Genomic DNA, 21,253 nt, shown 5'->3' with positions numbered 1-21,253 from the left:
ATAGGCTGTGGAGCCAGATAGAGTTGAATGTGCAGCCTGGTCACTAAGCGGAGATGCAGACACAGGAGGGTGCTGAGCCGCCTGCTGATGCATGGAAGGTACTGGGTCCCGATTATGAGGCTGGGCTGCAGCTGCAAGGGGGACCAAAGTTCAGGCAAGTCCTCATAGGTTCAATTGCCACAATCCAGGGCAGATAACTTCGAGGTTTCCGGTCTCACTCTTAATTTGGCGGGTGCCCAGGTCATCACTGGTACTTGGGATCTCCTCTTCACCCGAGGTGCAACGACAAATCTCGTTATCCTTTTGGACCTGCTATGGCTCTTTTTACTGCAGTTCCTCATTCAGCTGTTGATAGTGGCTGAATAGTGTTGGCCCTTTACCTTTTTGGGGTTTAATTCAGGGGGCGATAATTATTGCAGTGCCTTCTGTCCTTACACTCCCTTGAAGGGGTCTTTTAAGTTTCACGGCTGTCTTGGGCCCCTGGAAGGACAACAGGGAGATCACAGAAGGGCGATGGTTTGGGGAAGACGGTGGAGAAGGGATGGGAACAAGGGCTTCCTGAGAATGCGTGTGGGCTGAGGGGGTTGTACCAGGTGAGGACAGGGTAGGAAACTTGGGAGAAAGGAGTCAAGGGGAAGACGAGAAGGAGCTTGGGTGGTCATCTCACCTTGCCCTTTCCTCTGGACTTGGGTGGAGAGGGGTTCTTCCTCTTCTTCCCCGCTTTGCTGTTTCTGGTGCGCTGTGGTTTCCTGGTCTCCTTTACCATGTCAGCACTGCCCAGTGTTCTGTCCCAGGGCCCCTGGCCTCCCTATATACGCCCTGCACAGGACAATGAGCAGCCACAGTCTACGCTTCATTTGGTCAGCAAGCCAGTCGCCCACCTGTCTAGCCCTGTCCTGGCAGGGGTAGTTCAGACATCACAGTGGCCCATCCTGACTCCTCCGGGAGTGGGGGGAAGCCAGGTGCCCTGGTTGGAAAATGGGGTGTTTTCTTAGCAACCGACAGCGCCTTGCGAATAGACCTGCCACATTCCTCATGGTTCATTTCTGGGGGATCACATGGCAAGGAGAGGGTGTCTTCTCCAAGCTCTTCCCCAGTGCCACCTGATTCAGTGGCTCATTCTGTTCTCTCCCACCCTTCACCATTACCTGGATTTTGTATGTCCTACGTACAATCCACCCACGGTAATGTAGCCACGCTTAAGTCTATGAGGAGATATGAATCATCCTACTATCTTTCTAAAAATTTCTCTTAGGCACCCTGATGACCACTCACTTCCTGGCTGCCACCAGGAAACTTTTCCATCCTACTCGCTTTTCCCAGTGTACACAGAGGTCCCCCCAGTTTTGTTTTCCAGTCTGAAATCACTGCCTTCAGGCTGGCAGACTCAGTAAATAAACTCGCTCTTATGCGTATCCCAGTCTTGTTTCAAATCTGGGGGATCTACTTATCTCAATAGGTGTAGTACCGAGACTTGGATTTTAATAGTGTGTGTGCAGCAGTGAGGCAGATATTTACATGCCAGAAGTTGTGGTGGATGTTTGCATGCAGGAAACTATTATCCAAGAATAATAAATTCATGATACGGGGAGGGGGATTGCTCAGTATTGTACTTGGGATTCTGTTCAGTGCATCAAGAAAAATTTAGGCTTCCAGATTGGAAAAGGAGAACTAAAACTATTTTTCACAGGCCACAAGTTAGTCTATGCAAAAAGCTGTACCTGTCTAAAATAGACAACAGTGTCATTTAAAATAGCTTCAGAAAATAAGAATTATGTAGGAAGAAGCTGGGAAATAGTCACATTAATAATCTGAACATCACTATTTATTAGGAAAATTAAAATCGAAATCACAATGAGAATTCTATACACTATTAGAATGGCTGGTATTGGAAAGGATCATCCCATCTAAAGGTTGGCAAGCATGCAAAATACTGGAACTTTCATACATACCTGGTGAGATTATAAAATGACACCTTTTCAAAACAATTTGACAGTTTCTTAAAAAGATAATCATATACCTACAATACACTGCAACCATTCCCCTCTCAAGTATTCATATAAGCCTTTTCAACATTCAAGCTAATCTACCACGACAGGCAGATAAATAGTTGCTTGGGACTGGTGATACAGGAAGGGGCTGGAGGGAGGAATTACAAAGGGATAGGAGGAACCTTTTAAGGGTAATGGATATGTTTACTATCTTGACCATGGTGATGGTTTTCCTGGTGTACAGATATGTAAAATTTTCAAATTAGACACTTTGGGAAATTCATTGAATGTCAATGTCAAAAATACCTTAAAAAAACTCTATTTTAAAATTATATTCTCTGCAGAGTAAAGCAACTTTTTAAAAGATTAAAGATGAGAGATTTGTGGGGAGAGTATTTTGTCAATTGAATTATGTAGATATACCGAGATATGGTGGTGACCAAAGTCAAGGCTGGCTTTTATTCAGTCTTATCACTGTTGTAAAATTCTCCATAGGGATTCAACTTCCACTTCTGGGAAAATGGAGTAAATGTGTTTTCCCCCATTTCTCCTGCTAAGTACAACTAAACACTCAGAACATTATATGTAAAACAAGCATAAGAAGACTTAACAGTGGAGAGAGAAATGCAGGCTGGTGAAGACCTTGGCGTCCAAGGAATAACACAGTGGTGAGTTAATTGGGTTTTCCTTATGCCTCATACATTTCAGAAATGGAGCTTTAAAAGCTAGCAAATGAAAAGACCAACAGGTGAAGGGGGCAAAAAAAGCCTCAACAAAAGCCTGCTCTGTCTATGCAAAAAAGGAAGGGGTCAGCCTAATAGGATGGAAATCTTTTACACAACAACTGCCCTACTCCCACCAAACACCACGACCAAAAAAAAAAAAATGTTTTAAATAATCTGAGGCTTCCCTCACACACACACCAACAAAATCCAAGTAGGAAGCCTAGATTTTCACCCTCATCAGGATATACCATGGTGCTCCAGCTGCCCCCTCACCACCATTAGATTGGTGTCAGAGAAGTCTGAGTGGGAGCTTGGAGTTTCTTCCCCACCAGGAACACATGAGGCCTTCCCCTACCCCCAACCCCAGCTTGTCTGTACAGCTTATGTGGCGAACATGGTCTTCCATCCAAAAATAACAAGTTACCCCTTCCTCTGTCAACTGGGATGTCAACAAAGTAGGCCTAATGAAGTGTGAAGACTTTCACTACTGTCCAGCAATAATGAGGGCATCCCCCCACAAACCGTGGTATCAGTGGAGGCCACATGGGGAACATGAATGGAAATACCAACCACTCCCATATAAGGAGGTATCAGTAGAGGCCTAGTGGGGACCCAGAGCAGCCACTCCCACTCAGCAGTAATGAAGAGACTTGGGTGTCAGTGGAGGTCAAGACGGGTACCTGGTCTTCCATTTCCACATGGCAGTAATGAAAGGGTACCCTGCTTCTCTTGCTAGAGTGGTGTCAGAGGAAGCCAGCTACAACAGAAGCATTAAATAAGATCCAGAGTAAAATACCATGACAACCAAAATGGCAACAGCTCAAACAAAAATCACCCAATACAGTGCAGAGGGTGGCAGGAGCATGATGGTCTGGAGCACCTTTGGGTGCTCATAGTCGGGCACATCTCAGGTAATATTGTCTAGATCCACCTACTCCAGCAGAGAAATTTCAGAAAGCCCAACCACCTCCCCTGGGTAATGCAGTGTCCTACCCACCTTGGAGAGCCTGCTGGGAACTCCCACTCCAACTGAGAGGTTGAGGGGAGCATGCTGGCTTCTCCCAGGTATGCACAGTGCATTGTGGCCCTGATAAACTTGCAGAGACCCACATACTCCAGTGGGGAAACTTCAGAAAGCTTGCCCACCTCACTCAGGGGCACAAAGAAGTGCACCAGCACTTTGCCCAGTACTGTACACTCTGCTCACTACCCCTTCAACCCTGCCCAGTTTACCAGAGGAACTGACCATTACCACAACACCTATCCAAGGAATCAAAGTTCGACTGGTGACCACAGCGACACCATACAGAGTCATTCACTTTGGCACAGGAAACACTGAGCGAACCAGCCTACCCCCAAGGTACTTAATGCTGTGCCCGTAGCCACAAAAACCCTACTCAGTGTTACCCACTCCCAAGAAGAAACTGCCAAAGGCCCCACTGCCTCAGCCATGAAGACACCCACAGAGAACTCCAAGATTGAATGCAGCTGAAGAAGTTGCACGAAGGCTACCCTACGGTGCTCACCTGGAACCAAACCTGAAATACTCAACCTGACTGGTAATATAGAACACTTCTACAGGAAGTTTCTCCATTCAAGAACTACCCCAAAAGTTAGAAGAAATGACTGCCACACCAGATGCCCAGACATCAACTCACAGAGATGAGAAGCATGAAAAAAACAAGGAAACGTGACTCCACTAAAGGAAGCAATAGTTCTCCAATACCAGACTCCAAACAGCAGAAAATCTATGAAATACCGGAAAAGGAATTCCAAATAATAATCTTCAGGAAACTCAGCATTATGCAATAAAATAGACTGAAATAACAATAAGGGAGAAAAACATTCCAGGGCCTGAAGGAGAAATTCAACAAAAAGATGGATATCATAAAAAGGAACATAGCAACATCCTGGGACTGAAGAATTCATTCAACAAAATAATAAAATACCACCATGAGATTAAGCAAGAGCCTAGAACTAGCAGAAGCAAGAATTTCTAGACTTGAAGACAGGCTTTTGAATTAACTGAGTTGGACCAAAAAGAAAAAAGAATGTATTTAACAAAATGATAGCTGAAAACTTCACAAGTATTCTGAGAGATATGGTCATCCAGACTCAAGAGTCTCAGAGATCCCCAAACAGTTTCAAACTCCCCCTCAAAAAAAAAAAAATGCCCTCCTACGATATACTATGGTCAAATTGTCAAAAGTCAAAAAAAAAAAAAAAAAAAAAAGAGGGAAGAGAGAAGGAGGGAGAGAAAGAGAGAGCAGGGAGAGAAAAGTGTCAAATCACCTATAAGGGAATCCCCAGCATACTAACAGCAGACTTCTCAACAGAAACCTTATAGGAAATGACCCACCAAAAACACTATAACCAGCAGTGCTATCCTTCAGAAGTAAAGGAGACCACAATGAGACTGACCGTACAAGAAATCCTCAAGGGAATTTTACATTCAGAATCAAAAGAGCAATAATCATTGTCATGAATGCATGAGAAAGAATAAAACTCCCTGGTAGAGTAGATACGCAAACAAGAACGAGAAAAAAACCTATATTTTATCACTAGAAGAAAAGGAAAAACAAAAAACATAAAAGAAAAGTAATCAAAGGGAACGAAACAAGCAAAACAAACATAAAACAATCATTAAAAAAGTCAATAAAATGCCAGGAGTAAGGCAAAACCTTTCAATAACAACCCTGAATATAAATGGATGACATTACCCAATTAAAAGATGTAGACTGACTGATGAACTAAAAATCTAGAACAAACTATATATGCTGCCTTCCAGAGACTCACTTCACACATAAAGACACACATAGACTAATAGAGAAGGGATGGAAAAAGTTATTCCACACAAGTGGAAACCAAAAACAAGCAGGAATAAGTACACTTCTATCAGATAAAATAGACTTTAAAACAAAAACTATAAAAAGAGACAAATAAGGACATTATAAAATGATAATGGGAATGATTCAGCAATAGGATGTAGTAATCATGAATATACATGCACCCAACATCCGAGCCCCTGGATATATGAACCAATTATTCTTGGAGCTAAAGGGACAGATAGACCCCAATATGTTAATAGTTGGAGACTTGAACATCCGTCTCTCAGCATTGGACAGATCACCTGCACAAAAATTTAGCCAAGGAACATTGGATTTAAACCGCACGTTAGAGCAAACACACCTGCCGGACCTTTACAGAACATTTCATCCAAATGCAGAATATGCATTCTTCTCATCAGCACATGGATCATTCTCCAGGGTAGACCACATATTAGGCCCAAATCAAGTCTCAACAGATTTTAAAATATTGATCTTACATCAAGTATTTTTTTCAGACCACATTGAATACATCTGGAGATCAATAACAAGTGAAACTTTGTAAACTATACAGAATCACTGAAATTAAACAACATGCTCCTGAATGACCAATGGGTCAAAAAAGAGGGAAAGCAGGAAATCAAAAAAATTCTTGAAACAAATAAAAATAGAAGCACATCACACCAAAACCTACGGGATACTGCAAGAGCAGTTTGAAGAAGGATGTTTATTGCAATAAGTTTTTATGTCAAATAAAGATGAAAGATCTCAAATAGACAACCTGATATTATACTTCAAGGAACTAAAAAAGCAAGAAAAATCCAACCCCAAAATTAGTAGATAGAAAGTAATAATAAAAGTCAGAGCATAAGTTAATGAAAAAGAGGGAAAAAAAAAATGATACAAAAGATTCATTAACCAAACACTTGTTTTTCTGGGAAGATAAACAAAATTGACAAACCATTAGCTAGACTAACCAAGAAACAAAGAGAAGACACAAATACCAAAATCAGAAATGAAAAAGGAGACATTACTACTGAATCCACAGAAATGCAGACTCAGTAAAAGACTATTATGAACAACTATATGCCAACAAATTTGAAAATCTAGAGAAAATGGATAAATGTCTGGACATATATAACACAGCAAGACTGAACCAAGAAGAAACAGAAAACCTGAACAGACCAGTAATGAGCAATGAGATTGAATCAGTAAACAGCAGTCTCTCAACAAAGAAAAGCCCAGGACCAGAGGACTTCATTGCTGAATTTTCCCAAAGTTCTAAGGAAGATTTAATACCAATTCTTCTCAAACTATCCAAAAAACTAAAGAAGACAGTAGGCTTTCAAACTCATTCTATGAGGCCAGCATAACTGATACCAAAATCAGACAAAGACACAACCAAAAAAGAAAACCGCGGGCCAATATCTGTGATGAATTAGATGCAAAAATTCTCAACAAACTACTAGGAAACAAATCCAACAGAACATCAAAAAGATTATACGTCACTTAATCAACTGGGATTCATGCCAGGGATGCAAGGAAGTTTCAACATAAGCAAAACAATAAATGTGATACACCACATCAACTTAATGAAAGACAAAGTCATATGATGATGTCAAAGGATGCAAAAAAACCTTTCTTTATCCAATTCAACATCCCTTCAAGATAAGAGTTCTCAACAAACTAGGCATAGAAGAAAAGTGTCACAGCACAGTAAAGGCCATATTTGACAAACCCACAGTTAACATCATCCTGAAGTGTGAAAACTTGAAAGCTTTTCCTCAATGAACTGGAACAAGACAAGGATGCCCACACTCGCCGCTCCTATTTAACATAGTACTGGAAGTTCTAGCCAGGGTAATTGAGCAAAGGAAAGAAATAAAGGACATCCATATTAGAAAGGAGAAAGTAAAATTGTCCCTGTTGGCAGATGACATGATCTTATATAGAGAAAAGCCTAAAGAGTCTATCAAAAAACTGTTAGAGCTCCATTAAGAATTCAGTGAAGTAGCAGGATACAAAATCAGTATACAAATTCACTACTGTTTTTACACACGGTCAATGAACTAGCAGAAAAAGAAATCAAGAATGCAATAGCATTTACAATAAGTATCAAAAAAAGTCAAATATGTAGGAATAAATCTAACCAAGGAGGTGAAAGATCTCTACGATGAAAACTACAAATCAGTGCTGAAAGAAATTAAGGAGGACACAAAAAGACAGAAAGACATTCTATGCTCATGGATTGCTAGAATTAATATTGTGAAAATGATCATACTACCCAAAGTGATCTACGGATTCAACACAATCCCTATCAAATTCCTAATGACATTCTTCACAGAAATAGAAAAAAATTCCTAACATTCATATGAAACAAACAAACAAAAATTCCCGAATAGACAAAGGAATTCTCAGCAAAAGGAATAAAACGGTAGGTATCACACTTCCTGACTTCAAAATGTACTACAAAGCTGTAGTAACCAAAACAGCCTGGTACCAGGATACAAATAGACCCATGGAAAAATGGAATAGAATAGAGAACCCAGGAATAAATCCATGTACTTATAGCCAACTGATCCTTGACAAAGGCCCTGAAAACATAACATTGGGAAAGAACAGTCTCTCCAATAAATCATGCTGATACAACTGGATATCCATGTGTAAATGAATGAACCTAGACACCTATCTTTCACCGCATACAAAAATGAAGTCAAAATGGATTGAGGACTTAAATGTAAGTCCTAAAACTATAAAATTTCTGGAAGAGAACACAGGGGAAACCCTTCACGATGTAGAACTGGGCAAACATACTATGAATAAGACCTTAAAAGCACAGGCAACAAAAGCAAAAATAAACAGATGGGATTTATCAAACTAAAAACATCTGCACGGCACAGGAAACAATCAACAGAGCAAAGAGACAACCTGCAGAACGGGAGAAAATATTTGCAAACTGTGCATCAGACAATGGACTAATACGCAGAAAATAGAAGGAACTCAAACAAGTCTATCGTAAAAAACTAAATAAACCAATTTAAAAATGGGCAAATATGGTGAATGTATATTTCTCAAAAGAAGACATACATATGGCCAACAGGTATATGAAAAAATGCTCCACGTCATTAATCATCAGGGATATGGAAATGAAAACTACATTTATATATCTTCTTGCTCCTTTAAAATGGCTATTACCAAAAAGGCTGAGAATAACAAATGCTGGTGAGGATGTGGAGAAATGGGAACCTTTGTACATTGTTGGTGGCACTGTAAGTTAGTGCAGCCATTATGGAAAACAGAATGGGGGTTTCTCAAACAACTACAGATAGAACTACCATATGATCCAGCAATCCCCCTACTGGGTATATACCCAATGGAATGGAAATTATCACATCCAAGTGATACCTGCACTCCAACGTTTATCACAGATCTATTTACAATAGTCAAGATACAGAACCAACCTAAGCGTCCATTGACAGATGACCGGAAAAGGCATCTGTGGTATATACACACAAGGAAATATAGATACACTACTCAGCCATAAAAATGATTGAAATTCTGCCATATGCAGAAATATAGACGAACTTGAAGAAAATCATGTTAAGTGAAATAAGCCAGGCACAGAAAGAGAAATACCTCATTTTCTCATTCACAATTTGGAGCTTAAAAGCAACCAAATAAACAAATAAGAAACAAAGAAACAACAACCACAATAATATGCTGAACTTTCAAAAGGAGAGAATAGAACTGTCATTAATAAGGTAGGAATGGGAGATGAGAAGGGGCATTAGCGATAAATTGGTTAAGGGTCACAAAGAATGATCATATTTTGGAATGATGAATATGTTAATTATCCTGATTTGCTCATCACATATTGTACACAGGTATTGATATTCAACATCATACCCTACAAATATGTATAATCAATTATCTTTCAGTTAAAAGAAAGAAAATGTGGTATATAGACTCAAGGGAATACTACTCACCCATAAAAATGAATGAACATCTGCCGTTTGCAGCAGCACGGATGGGCTTGGAGAAAATTAAGTGAAAAAAGCCAGGCACAGAAAGAGAAATGCCGCATGATCTCACTCATATGTAGGAGCTAAAAACAAAGAAAGAAACAAACAAATAAATAGTACATTGAACTGGTAAAAGGAGAGGGAGGAACTGTGGTTACTAGAGTTGGGAAAGGGCAGGGAGGAGGGAGGGAAGTGAGAGGCTGGTTAATGGACACAAATTTACAGCTAGAAAGGAAAAATAAATTCTATTGCTATGCAGTTGACCCAAGAATCTTTAATAACATCAGTTTAACACAGGTTATGAAACAACTAGAAGAGAGGAGGTCAAATGTCCACATCACAATGAAATGATGAAGGTTTGCAGTGATGAATATGCTAATTACCAGATTAGATCATCACACATTGTATGCACATATTGAAATATAACTCTAGACTCCATAATACATACAATCAATATGTTTCAATAAAAATTTTAATTCACCCACATAACAAGAAGCAGGAAGATCTTAAACAAAACAAAAATATACAGGAAGATGTTAAACAAGTAAAAAAATATAATCAATACATGCCAACACCAAGGTGACAGACTCGAAAGAATTATCTGACAAAGATCTTAAATTCACCATCCTAAAAACGTTTCAACGCAAAATTATGACCCCACTTGCAGCACGTGGGGAAAAAAAAAAAAGTCTTGGCAAAGAAGTAGCGCATACAAAGAAAAATCCAGTGAAGTTTTCAGAAATGAAAAGATGAAATAAAACTCCATGGATGGGCTCAAAAGAGCATGGAGATAAAGAGGAAAGAACCGGTAAACCGAAAGATAGAATAGAAATTTCCCAGTCTGAACAACAGATGGAAGATACATTGACATAAAAATGAACAGAGCCTCGGGATCCTACAGGACTATAACAAAAGATCTAACATTCATGTTGCTGGAGCACAGGAAATGGATGAAAAAGAGGATAGGGCTAAAAATGTTCCCAAATAAATAACGGCTGAATACTTTCCAAATTTAGAATAGCCATAAACCTGCAAATTCAAGCAGCTCAGTGAACCCGGAGACTATAAATCAAAAATCCACACACACAAAAAAGCAAAACACCCAAGTGAAGACACACCACTCAAAGTTCTGAAAACTAAAGACAAAGAAAAAATCTTAAAAGCAGCAAGAAAGAAACCACACCTCAGCTTACAGGATGATATGGATTGAATTGTGTCCCCCAACTTTGTGAATTAGAAGCTTAATCCCGAATGACAGTGTCAAGAGCATGGAAAATCCTATTATGGTCACTGAAAGAGGGAACTTAAAGAGGTGATTAGATTCTGAGGACTGTATGAGAATTAATCTGTTGATGGGTGGTCATCGGTGTAGTTCTGCTGGCTTTAAAAGGAGAGCACACGAGAAGCTCCCTCTCTCTCTGTTCAAGCCATCCACCAGTTCACCATGTAACACCCTGCATCACTGAAGTCATCACCAAAGAATGCCCTCACCAGAAGTGTTCCCTGCACTTTGCACTTCCCAGCTTCTGAAACTATAAGCAATAAACGTAGTTTCTTTGCAAATTACAGACTAATACAGAGGGAAAACAATTCAAATGACATTGGGTTTTTTCCAACAGAAATCACAAAGTCCAAAAGGAAAAATGCACATCTCTCAAGTACTAAAAGGAAAGAAGAATCAACACAGAATCTTATATATAGTAAAAATAACCTTCAGGATGAATGGGAAATCAAGACATTTTCTGATGAAGGAAAAGGAAGTTCCCTGAACAGAAAAATAAAAATTATGAAAGGGTTAATGGGGAATTGTATCATCAAGAAGGAAAAAAGGATATAGTAAGCAAAAATGTGGTGAATACAATAGACTTTCTCACTCCCCTTTACTTTTCTAAGTCATGTTTGACAGTTAAGCAAAAATTATCACATTGATGCGGCTTTAAATGTATATATAAGAAATAATTAAGACAATAAAGACATAAATTGGGAAGGGTAAAAAGACATGAATGCAGGTAAACTGGTAAAATGTCAACAACAGTAGACTGTGATATTTTATGTTTACATACATGCATACATAGTATGTATATTATATATATATATGTTATATGTATACTTATACCATATATGTAATACATAAAGCAGTCCATAAAACTATACAGTTGTCCACACTCCCATTCTTACAACAAGAATATGCTGGACAAACTGAAAAATTAACTACTTTTCTTACACCCATCCGAGAACTGAGACTTTAGGGCAAACCACCAACCCAAAATGTGGAGAGACAGGTGCATACAAAGAGCCACAGGAAAGATCAGTTTACCTGGAGCAAAGGCTGCTGGAGCCATAAACTGGTAAGAATATCTAAGTGGTAACTCTGATGAATTTCTGAAGGTTGAGTGTGAGGTACTATGAGAGTAATAAGCTACCTGGGGCTACAGGCTTTAGAGGAAAGTCCGTGGGCCTTACTTACAGATACCCCAATAGGTTGTCAAAATGAAGATCTGAGAAAGATCTCCTTGTGGATCTGGCCAGGGGAGGCAAAGAGGAACCATTGTGAAGTAAACACCCAAGATTTTCCACCTTCACCTTTGACATTGTGTACCCCATTCTGGCTACAAGAGAGGCTAACTGCACCTGAGACACTGATAGCCAAAGCTGAGGAAGAAAGCAACATCCACAAGAGCTCAGTTGTTCCTGGGCGGAGTAGATGTGGAGATGACCCAAACCTTCAGTGAAATCTCTGACAAAACCACAATTCAACCACTTGTGGAATCTTGAGTTTCCTGAATTCCGTGAGGGCCCTGTCAAGAGTGAGGGCACTACACTTGATCTTAGCCAAAAAAGGGCATAAAGAAATATAACGATTTGTAAGAATGAATATGCTAATAATAAATTTAAAAATTTAAAATAAAATAAAGCAAAATATAATATAATCCAACTTGTAAATGGAAAAAAGTAAAAAGAGAGAGAGAGGACAGCTGAGGGGAAGTAGGTGGAGCAGAGGTCGGGGCACACATTGATCTGGGCCAGCAACTATCCATGGGCAGATGTGATAATCAAGATGGCGTTCTTCCTTCCTGCAGTGCCTTCTCAGCCCATCACCCGGAGCTCCAGGTTGGGTGACCCTGTTCTCATTCTGAGACTGACTGCTAACCTGAAGCCTTTCCAACTAGGAACTCCAAATCCCATTTTAATGGTGAAGGGTCTTCATTAAGACTTCCATGACATATCCTGCCCAGACTGGTGGTAGCTGATGTGCTGGTGAAGAAGCCCATGCACTGCTGTCCCTGGAGGCCCCCTCCCATTGTGGAATTAGCTCAGGGTCATCCCATGATACCTTTCCTCTCTACCTTTAGAGTACCTCTGACCTCAGGAGAGACCCCTTCCTTTGCTCCATTAAGTACTCCAAGTCCCAGTAGTGGGGATCCCCAGAGAGGGTTTCCCACAAAAGCGCAGGATCTGCAGGACACCTTGAAATGAGCACAAAATGAAGGAAGCAAAAACCCTGAAACCCTTCCTCCCATCAAGAGCTCACATCCTGGTGAGGACGGAGGTAGGACCCTGCTCCTGTCACATGTGGATAACCTGGCACTGCCTCCAGGTGGGTAAAGTCCTCCTGGGCCTGTTCAGAGTGTCAGCCCAACATCCCTTGTCACGAGTCTCTGAATCGTGCTGTCAGGCCATACTTCTTGAAGCTCCAGGGCTCCAGATTTCAGCAGGGGATGCTGTGGGAGGTGGAATGAACAGATCATCGATCCAGGTAGCTTTTTCCCAAGCCACCTCTACATTCCCGATTGCGCTCTTTGAAAAGAAAGGCCCATGAAGGTGGCAAGGCAATCTACGTTGGAGACAAGGGCAGAAGGAGCTGCCACTTCCTCTCTTGTTCCCCCATTCGTGTCATCTGCATGCTTTTTTTTACTGACCTGACCAGCGTCCCCAGCTTCCTTCAGTCCTTTCCCGTCCAGCATTATCAATGCCCTACTTGACCCATGCTCCTAGCTCTCTAGATGACAGAAATATATGAAGGTTCATTTTGCTATTCTACATAATTTCATGTATGGCGGACAATATTTACAACAATTTGAAAACTAGGTTTTTAATTCCTCTGCAATTAGCTTTTGTATAGCGTCAGGAGGGTTCCAGTTGCATTTTCTATCCTATTTAGAGACACAGTTGTTTCACTGTGATTTATTAAAATGAGTGTCTTTTCCCCATTGCTCTGCAGTTGCACCTTTTTTTCATAAATCAAGGGTCCATTCAGTACTCTGTTTAGTTCTTTTGGTCTACTTATCAATCACTGTACCCATACCACAGACTTTATTACTATAGCATTTTAATAATTCTTACTCCCGTGCTAGGGTGGCACCTCTTATCTTCTGTTACCTCAAGAGCCGATGCTTTGCCTATTGAATGTCAATTTAGCTGTTAGAATCATTGGGTCACATTTCACATACACATGAACATAAACACACACACACACATTCACCCACAAAGCCATTTGTACTTTTTAGTAAGATTGCAGTCAATCTGTAGATTAATTTAGGGATAATTAACATGTTTACAATATTAAATCTTTATATCTATGATCATGTTATATTTTATATTCATGTAGGCATTCATTTATTTCTCTAAATGGTATTCTAATATTATTTCTTCAAAGTTTTTAAACGTACTTTGGCTATATTTAATCTTAGATATTTGATATTTTGTATAATATTTTACAGGTTGCATTTTGCTTACTTCCATTTTTACTTCATAGTGTTTGTTGCTACGGAAAGAAAGTTTACTTTTTGTATATTGATGTTACACTTAGCAACCTTCATAAACACTTTTATTCATTGAATAGTTTAATTTCATTTCTTTCGGATTTTTTTCCCTCATAGTCTAATCATCTGTTAATCATGAACCTTTTTAAAAATTTTATGATCCCTGTCTCTTATTTCTCCTGATGCTTCCTGTTACTGCACTGCATTGTCATTATACCAAAATGTTGAATAGAAATGGTGATGGCAGGAATCCAATGCCCAATTTCAGAGTAAAAGCTTTCAACTTTTCCACATATATGTGTAAGGTTTCCTATAGGTTTTTCGTACATATTCTTCATCCAGTTGGCTCAATTTACTTCTTTTCCGTTTTCAATAAACTTCTTTTAGAGGAATTTTAGATTTACAGAAAAATTACACAGATAGTACAGATTGGGTGCAGGTGTCTCACTCAATCTCCCCTGTTACTATCTTCTTAGTATGGCACAATTGTCACAACTAATAAACCAATACTAATATAATGTTATTATCAAAAATACACACTTTATTCAGATTTCCCTTTATTTTTATCTAATATCCTTTTTCTGTTGCAGGATTCTACCCAGCATTTCACACCACATTTACCCATGATGCCTCCTTAGGCTCCTCTTTTGGCTGTGACAGTTTCTCAGGCATTCCTTGTTTGTGATGATCTTGACAGTTTTGAAGAGTGCCATACTAGTCAGGCATATTTTAGGATGACTCTCTTTTGGAACTTTTCTGGTGATTCTGTCATGATTATACTGGGATTACGAATTTTGGGATGGGAAGAACACAGAGGTAAAGTGCTATTCTCATGGCATGGTATTAAGGACATATGCTACCGACAGTGCCTTACCACTGTTGATGTTAATCTTGACCACCTCCCCCAGGTGGTGTTTTTCAGGCTTCCCTACTGTAAAGTTACCCTTTTCCCCCCATCCACACTGGAAGAACATCACTAATACACAGCCCACACTTGAGGAGTAGAGAGTACCTGCATAAATGGTCAGCAATTCTTCTGCACAGGAGATTTGTCTACTCTTCTCTATTTCTTTATTTATTCAGTCATTTATTTATATCAGTATGGACTCATAGCACTTCATTTTATACTTTTAGACTAACATTTCTTTCACTACTAATGTATGTTAATTTTTATTAAATACATTTAAGATTAAGTGAGATATGATTTTTCTCACTCAGTATGTTAATGTAGTTAGCCAGGCTTAGTAGTTTTTGCCCACAGACCCATCACTCATTCTTCTGCTCTGCTCTCTGCTATGCAGGGATTGACCCCTGCAGGCTACAATTTCTAAGCTCACTAACATTTGGCTGCCATTTTGATTCAGCCAACTGGAGGAATCCGCAGGGCATAAAAGCAGGAGGACAGAGCAACCAGAGTTTTTCTCATTCTTCCTCTGCATCAGGTGGCTTCTCCTTCAATGACTACATATTTTCTTTGGCTCCATCACATATTTCCCTGAGCCACCATCGCGTTGGCCCACCATGACTTCAGATCCTGTCGAACTCAACACATATGCTCCAGTAACATCCTCTCCTCTCAGCCTAGAGGTGGGATTTACTACTGTATGTTGCTAATTACTGGGTTCTCCACTTATCCCATGTTTGGCTTCTCCTACACTTGTCTAACCAGTCCCCTGCATTATATTCCCTCTGTATTAAATATTCAGAGGGGTTTCTATTCTCCTGACAGTTACACATTGTCAATTATACTGATTGATCTTATAGTGTTAAACTTCTTTGCATTCCTGCATTAAACCCATCTGTGTCAACAGTATTTGAATACGATTAAGTCCCTTCTATAACTGATGACAAAAATGAAACAAAACAAAACAAAATGCCCCTGGACCATGAGATCTCCTACAAATGACATTCTATCCCTCTCAACCTTTTCATAATCTTCTCAAAAATAATTTTACACCCCCTTATTTGGGGATATATATGGAAAAAATTAATAGGATATGTAATAGAGTAATATATTCAACTTGTAAAGAGTTCAAGCAATACACATAAAGCTATTTAACACTGACTGTGTGATACAGCTCAAGTGATACTCAGACGGAAATGTATATCCTTAAATGTATTAGAAAGTTAAAAAAGCATTTAAAACACCCAGGCAAGTAAAGAAACTAGGGAATAAATACAACATTAAATCTAAGTAGAAGGTAGGAAAAAATAAAGATAAATGCATAAGTAATAAAACAGTTATCAGAGATAACTAACAAAACCCAGTTCTTTGAAAATATTTATACAATAGACATTTTTTGCATAGATGATCAATTACTAAGAAAAAAAGCACAAACAAAGAATAGAAGTTTAAAAATATACATGAAATATAGATGCCGGAGAGATGTTTCTAAGGCAACACTATAGATATGACTGTCCACCACTGGTCTTCCCTGCTGCAGCTCCAGACTTGGAGTCATTTTTCACAAAGGCTGCAGTTAGAAAAATTCGCAGATGTGATGGGGAGGACATCTCCCAGAAAGCATTTGGTCATGAAGCCAGTAGCCAAGATGAGGACCCTCATGAGTGACATCGGAGGGGTCCACTCCCCAAAACAAAGCAACCACAAGGACTCCATCTCGTGCTGTCTGGTTAGCTCAGTTGATTACAGAGTGCTGTGATAACACCGAGATGAAGGGTTTGGTTCCCTTCTCCATCCAGCCACCAACATATATAAAGAATCCATCTCTGCCCGTGCTGTAAACCCTGCAAGGACCCAGACAGAGGTGTCAGGGTGACCAATTCCCCAATTTTCACCTATACAAGGATTAACTTACACGAGTCCAATTCTGCCCCAAGGAATCGGGGAAGTGTGGACCTCGATTTACTTGTATGACTCTTCTATCATCTGGGCTTGATTTGTTGATATTTATTTTTGTATCCCTATTGCATAGTACCTTATTCAGTACATAGTAGATGCTTAATTAATATGTTATAAATAAAAAATGAAGGAACAAGTGAATGGAAAGTCAATTAGAGAATAGAAGAGACAAAAATCCAAGTTGCTATAATTTCTTTTTCACATTAATCTCAAACGTATTTTAATAAGAGGCTTTTGTTTCATTTGTGTACCTATGGGAGGTAATTGAGGATTTATAAGGACTCATACCTCTGTTCATCTTTGTGTTACTTTATTATGAGTAAGTCAGACTGTACTTTAGATAATTGAAGTGCTGCGTGTCTAGATGCTAGTGGGTCCTGTTAGGATAATTAGACTGTGTTATGTCGCCGAGGATTTCTCTTTCATTGGCCAAACCTCTACTGTCTTACAAAGGTTGCCTATGCAAACTGAATCCTGGCTGTGACACCTTCAGGACTCCGTGTTATGCCTCTGGCCCTGCCTGTCTTGTCTCATCTTGCTCATACTTGCTGCTATTTACAACTGCTGCTTTAGTAGAATGAGCCAACCGGGTTCCCCAAGCAAGGCAAGAAAGTTTCTCAGGAGAGCAAAATCATTGTTAAATCACCGGCTTTGCAGATCAAAATGGCTTCTAACCTCACTCAAAGCCTCCTTTTGTGCCTGGGACAAATTTTAATAGTTGTACTTCTGCTGCCTTTGCTATAGGCTCCTACCATACCCCACCTCCAAAATCAACGCCTTCTCGCCAGTGGATAGACTGATTCAGTCCTCTCCTTTCCTTTTCCATGGATGGGTCAGGAGGTACAATCTGTTCCCTTCCTGCCTGTTCCTAGGCTGACATGCCCTGCCCAATTATGCCACAGCCCCTCCCTTCCCCCTGGATGAGAACGTGGTGCATGCCTAGGAGGGGAATTTTACCACTATTATGCAGCCAGTAAGGCCTATAATAAAAGGGCCCTACACCATTCCTCTGAGCTATCCCTTGCAACACAGATGAGCCTCACAGGCCTGCAATAGACACAAGCTACATGTTACACACTGACAAAAATTCAGTCTAGTGACTCAACTCTTTAAAACGTTCCAGCTTACCTTTTCTGCATTACCTTGGGTGTGGCCTACATAGTTATGTGTTCCTAACTGTAACCCACGTGATTTTCAGAAGGTGTTTCTCTGTTAAAAAAAAAAAAAAACTTAGGCATCCTGCTGCCAAAATTATGATATCTACTATTTCCATAAATCCCATAAATGCTTTCGCCAGTACTGTTTAAAACTAGTGTATTCATCACCAGACTCCCCTTCACGATCTTTGGCTAGACCACACTGTGGTGATGTTCTTTTACTCTGGATTATTTAATGTGCTCAAGAGTCCAAGAGGTGCATCTGAGCAAAAATTTCTCATGGACATATCTCATATTAATACTTTAAGTGGTCTTTTTAAACAAATCACATTAATTACTCTAGTGACCATGAAATCTTTCTTTTTGCATTTTCATTTCTTTTCTTCCAAAACTTTTGATTTAATCTCTACTCAGATACTATACATCTCCACAAGTCTTCAAAATTTTCAAATATCACCAGTCTCTACACAAAGCCAATCAATTACATTGAAGACATATGGAAATTTTTTCACAAGTATCTGTAAATATTCTCTTAAGTGTTCCTGAAAATATTTAGATCTAGATAAATCAAACTGAAACATGCAGTCTATTAAGCTCAATACATTTCATGTTCAATTTAGGCCAGGAACAAATGACCAAGCTTGCTAAATGAGATTTTCTGTGGTTTGATCAAGCTAGAGAGTTTATATTTTATTACTAAATAAATTATAGTAGTAGGTCCCTTTTTAACAATCTGATCGACATGATAAATTTAAATCAACAGAAAAATGAGTTCTGAAAATTCCTCCTTTTATTATTATTTTTTTTTTGGCAGCTGGCTGGTACAGGGATAGAACCCTGCAACTTGGTATTATCAGCACCATGCTCTAACCAACTAAGCCTACCAGCCAGCCACTTAAAAATCCTCTATTTTGTGCTTTCTCATCTAATAAAATCACATCTCCTCTTCAGGCATAAATAACTGAAGTTGTCTCCTATGTCATCTGGCCCCCAAGTTTACCTAAGAAGAGGTATATGCTTTTCAAAATCCCATTTCCTGGAACTTTGTCTGTACATTGCCTAGACTGTGTCAATGGAGGAAAGTCATAGGATAGGAATTGTCCTGAGCTGTTCCACATTAAGTACTGGGTCTTGCTCAGGATCTCATCAGCATCTTGCTGCCATTCTTCCTGGCAAATTAAGATAATGATATCATTACCCTTGGCCAGGTAAGGAAATTAAATTATTTGAAAACAATCAATGAGTAATTTAGTGATTCTTTATAAATGTTGGCCCTCAGGATTCAGTCGCATCATCAGAATCAATCTGGAACAGCATATATTTGCATGGGTCAAAAGAGAATGGCATAAAAATTAACCCTGGGTTCATTTTTGTGGTGCTAAACAACAAGCCTTGAAAAATTGCACAAAGCATTAGTCAAAAGAGAGATTTCTCTCCAGTCAACTGTTAAAACAAGCACTTGCAGAGAAGCACTGAGAGCATGTGCTACCTTCCTAATATCCCAGGAAGGAATCTGGAACTACACTTAGAAGGGTGAAGCCAGAGTAAAGAAAAGCAGGGCTGGGTCCTGAACTCAGCCACCAAATGTAGAAACAGGATATAATAATCCAAGAAAAAGGAAAGGGCATGGTCATCTTAGGAGCTCTGAATCTGGAGCAAATACTACTCTGTCCCTCCTGCACTATCCCACCATGCTCATTCAGGTTAAACTGAACAGATGAACATCACAGCCAATCTGTGGGATAGACGATGTCACCATCTACACCCTACAGAAATAGGAAGAAGAACTACAAAACTCTGCTAAAAGAAATTAAAGAGGACCCCAAAAGATGGAAAGACATTCCTTGTTCATGTATTGGAAGAATTAACATTGTGAAAATGTCTGTATTACCCAAAGCAATCTACAGATTCAATGTAATCCCCAGCAAAATACCAATGAAATTCTTCACAGAAATAGGAAAAAACAATCCTAACATTCACATGGAACAATAAAGACCCTGAGTAGCCAAAGCAATACTGAACAAAAAGAAAGAAAAACAAACAAACAAACAAACAAACGAAAAACAAAACAAGAGACGTTACACCACCTGACTTCAGACTATACTGCAAAGCTATAGTAAACAAAAGAGCATGATACTGGCATAAAAACAGACACTCTGATCAATGGAACAGAATGGAGAACCCAGAAATCAGCCCAGGTACTTACAGCCAATTGACCTTTGACAGAAGCACCAAGAACAAACATTGGGGAAAGGACTGCCTCTTTGGTAAATGGTGCTGGGAAAACTGGATATCCATGTGTAGAAGAATGAAACTACACCCATATCTCTCATCATATGCCAAAATTAACTCAAAATGGATTAAATGCTTGAGTATAAGACCTGAAAACTATAAACTTTCTAAATGAAAACAAAGGGGAAACACTTTGAGATGTAGGTCTAGGCAAAGAATTTATAAATAAAACCCCCAAAGTAGAAGCAACAAAAGAAAATAAGCAAATGGGATTACGTCAAACTAAAAAGCTTCTGCAGAGCAAAAGAAAAAACAGAGAAAAAAGACAACCTACAGAACGGGAGAGAATATTTGCAATCTATACATCTGACAAGTGATAGATATTCGGAATATACAAGGAACTCAAACAACTTAACAGTAAAAAACCCCAAATAATCCAATTAAAAAATGGGCAAAGGAGCTAAATAGATATTTTTCAAAGAAAGATGTACAAATGGCCAAAAGGTACATGAAGAAATGCTCACCTTCACTAATCATCAGGGAAATGCAAATCAAAACCACACTGAGATATCATCATCTCACCCCAGTTAGACTCGTTATTATCAAAAAGATTGGTTATTATCAAAAATGCTGGTGAGGATGTGGGGAAAGGAGAACTCTTCTACACTGCTGGTG

At 39.3% G+C, this 21,253-nt stretch overlaps 1 pseudogene; it reads left to right on the top strand.

Annotated features, from left to right (window-relative positions):
- The first annotated feature begins 53 nt into the window (after positions 1-53).
- Positions 54-21,253, top strand: part of LOC134368382 (RING finger protein 145-like) — a 35,289-nt pseudogene continuing 14,089 nt past the window's right edge.

Source organism: Cynocephalus volans, chromosome X (genome assembly GCF_027409185.1).
Source record: "Cynocephalus volans isolate mCynVol1 chromosome X, mCynVol1.pri, whole genome shotgun sequence".
Classification (NCBI taxonomy): domain Eukaryota; kingdom Metazoa; phylum Chordata; class Mammalia; order Dermoptera; family Cynocephalidae; genus Cynocephalus; species Cynocephalus volans.
This window is presented reverse-complemented; position numbering and strand designations above follow the sequence as displayed.